Source organism: Mytilus trossulus, chromosome 4, assembly GCF_036588685.1.
Source record: "Mytilus trossulus isolate FHL-02 chromosome 4, PNRI_Mtr1.1.1.hap1, whole genome shotgun sequence".
NCBI classification, from domain to species: domain Eukaryota; kingdom Metazoa; phylum Mollusca; class Bivalvia; order Mytilida; family Mytilidae; genus Mytilus; species Mytilus trossulus.
The window spans coordinates 44,260,350-44,263,261 of record NC_086376.1 but is presented as its reverse complement, the minus strand read 5'-3'; positions in this window follow the sequence as shown (position 1 = coordinate 44,263,261).

Sequence of the window (2,912 nt, the reverse complement as noted above, 5' to 3'; positions counted from 1 at the left end):
TTTCTTGAAAATGAAAGCAGAACTAATTTTAATCCAACTTCCGTATACCATTGAAGTTCAGTCTTTTTAATTTTAAATATTGTATTTGTTTCAGTCGTGTTTTAAAATATAGCTATTAAAGTGTTTATAGTTTCAAAAAGAAAAACACACCAATATGTATTATCGGAGCATAAAATTATAATTTCAATGATTTAAGTCTTGGTTTCAGTTGTCATGGTTTTCTCTTCTTTTTTTGTTTTAGTACTTTGCCTGCGATGGTGTCAGGACCAGTTGCTTTATTTGGGTTTATGTTTTTGATTAGCTTGTAAACACCATCTCTAGATATTCTAATGGGTTCCATTATAAGGTGTTTACTAGGTCCTTTGTCTGGAATGTTAGTATTTGAAATACTATTATGGTTATTTCACAACACTACTAGAGGCTGCCCAAATCAAAATTTTGATTAAAAATTCTTGCTTAAAGAATAATAAAAAAAATAAGAATTTTATTAGTCTAAAATCCAAACAATAGGATTGTTACTTGATACCAAACAAAACAGTGACAAACAAAGAAGCAGGCATATCTTATCGGGGCCTTTTCATACTGAGTTGACTATGCGGTATGAGCTTTGCTCATAGTTGAAGGCCGTACGGTGACCTATAGTTGTTAATATTTGTGTCATTTTGGTCTTTTGTGGATAGTTGTTGAATTCATTGGCAATCATACCACATCTTCTTTTGTATATATCGACAAAACGATATACATTAAACACTACTAGACATGTGTGAGGGTTTGGTTGGGGTTAAATGATTAGAGAATAATGGCCTTAAAAAAATTTTGGAGTCGATTTTCATTAATTCATTCAAAAACATTCGAAACTCAACTATATCCAACTCGACTCGTTGTTCGCAGGTTTAATAGAGAGAATCCATAGGCATATTATAACCAAATATAGACGGAACAGAAATTTTAATACATTTTATGAACGTACAACCAGTAATGACCGCAAATAAATAGAAATCCTGACACAAAATTGTTGTGATTTAGGAAAGATTGTAACCCTCCTGTGGGTGTATTGGTCAAGTATTTCCATCAACCGCTGTCAGTAAGCAAATACACGGAAATAATCCAAAACAGAAACAAATTATCTAATAGCGCAAAACATTTGTCAATGAGGAATGTCATGACACACGAAAGTCAGGTGATCGTTTAGTTCACTCCTTTTTAATTGTTTGTTTAATCAATTTTTGAAAATATTCGTTCATATTTCAACGTTTCTAAATTTATTTTCACTGAATAAAATACGTTTTTTTAATGTATAACCAAGGATTTGTATAGTCTAACTATACAAATCCTTGGTATAAACCTCTGTATATTCTTATGTGTAGAAATAAGAATGTCCTTATAAATACAAAAGAATAGAGAACAACAAATATAAATAAGTATGGTTATATCGCCAGAATAAGAGTTATACAAGAAAGATAAAAAAATGTAATATGAAAAGAATATTTTCAAATAAAACCTAACCAAAATAAAATGAAAACAAGAGGCTCTCAAGAGCCTGAATCGTTCACCTTAATTTTTTTTGTTAAATCTCTCATCAATGATTATTTTGGCTTTTCAATTTATTTAAATGTTCTTTGAATCGTCCTGTTTTCTTCAAAAGCAAAAAAGAATCATTTTATCCTATGTTCTATTTTAGCCATAGGAGCTATGTTTCTTGACATACAAGGAAATAAAATATAAAATTTATACTAGATACTCTGCAACTCATCCAGCCTTAGTTTGGCTGAAATTGATACAGCAGTTTCAAAGGAGAGGATTTTTTAAAGTCAGTCAACATGATGAACAAATTGTGAAAAAAGTCTTTAAAGGGCAATAACTCCTTAAGGGGTCAACTGACAATTTTGGTCAAAATGACTTATTTGTAGATCTTACTTTGCTCAATATTTTTGCTATACACAGTTTATCTGTACGTATCTATAATAGGGCGTATGACATTTGCGCCGATTTTGAAAATGTCTATTCTTTCATTTGCGCCGATTTCATTTTTTCATTTGCACCAATTTATATTTTCTCCTATTTGAATTTACAGGTAAGTTACAGGTTATACTTTTACGTGTAAATTCCAGGGAATACAAAGAAAACCACCACAAAAGATAGAATACTAACGTGAACCTTACAAGCAACTAAAGCTATATTTAATATAGGAGGTACAAACCCAATTTGCTATGCTATGCTAACTTGAGGAAGAAAACCTTCAACATTTTCTCACTAAATTTCCTTTCTATGCGGAAAACTAATTTTCAAACTAGGGAAACATTAAACCAATTAATTGTTGACTGCAGAGAACTAGTGGGTTCTACACAAACGACAGTAATTTCTTAAATGCGGTTGAAAAAATTTCTAGAGATTTGTGTTAAATTACATCAACAGACTGAGAATAACTCAAATCAATGCTCTATCATTATAAAAATTCATCATTCATCACATGGAATTGAACTTTTTTCGAGTCTTTGCAGAGTTCAAAACAGTTATATCCATGTTATGATTGATAATTGATAACATTTGTACAACTGGCTAACTAAACTAGAGGCTCTAAAGAGCCTGTGTCGCTCACCTTGGTCTATGTGAATATTAAACAAAGGAAGCATATGGATTCATGACAAAATTGTGTTTTGGTGATGGTGATATGTTTGTACATCTTACTTTACTGAACATTCTTGCTGCTTACAATTATCACTATCTATAATGACCTTGGCCCAGTAGTTTCTGTGGAAAATGTAACCGGTAGTAAAAATTTACAAATTTTATGAAAATTGTTAAAAATTGACTATAAAGGACAATAACTCCTTAGGGGGTCAATTGACCATTTTTTTCATGTTGACTTATTTGTAAATCTTACTTTGCTGAAAATTTTGGCCGTTTACAGT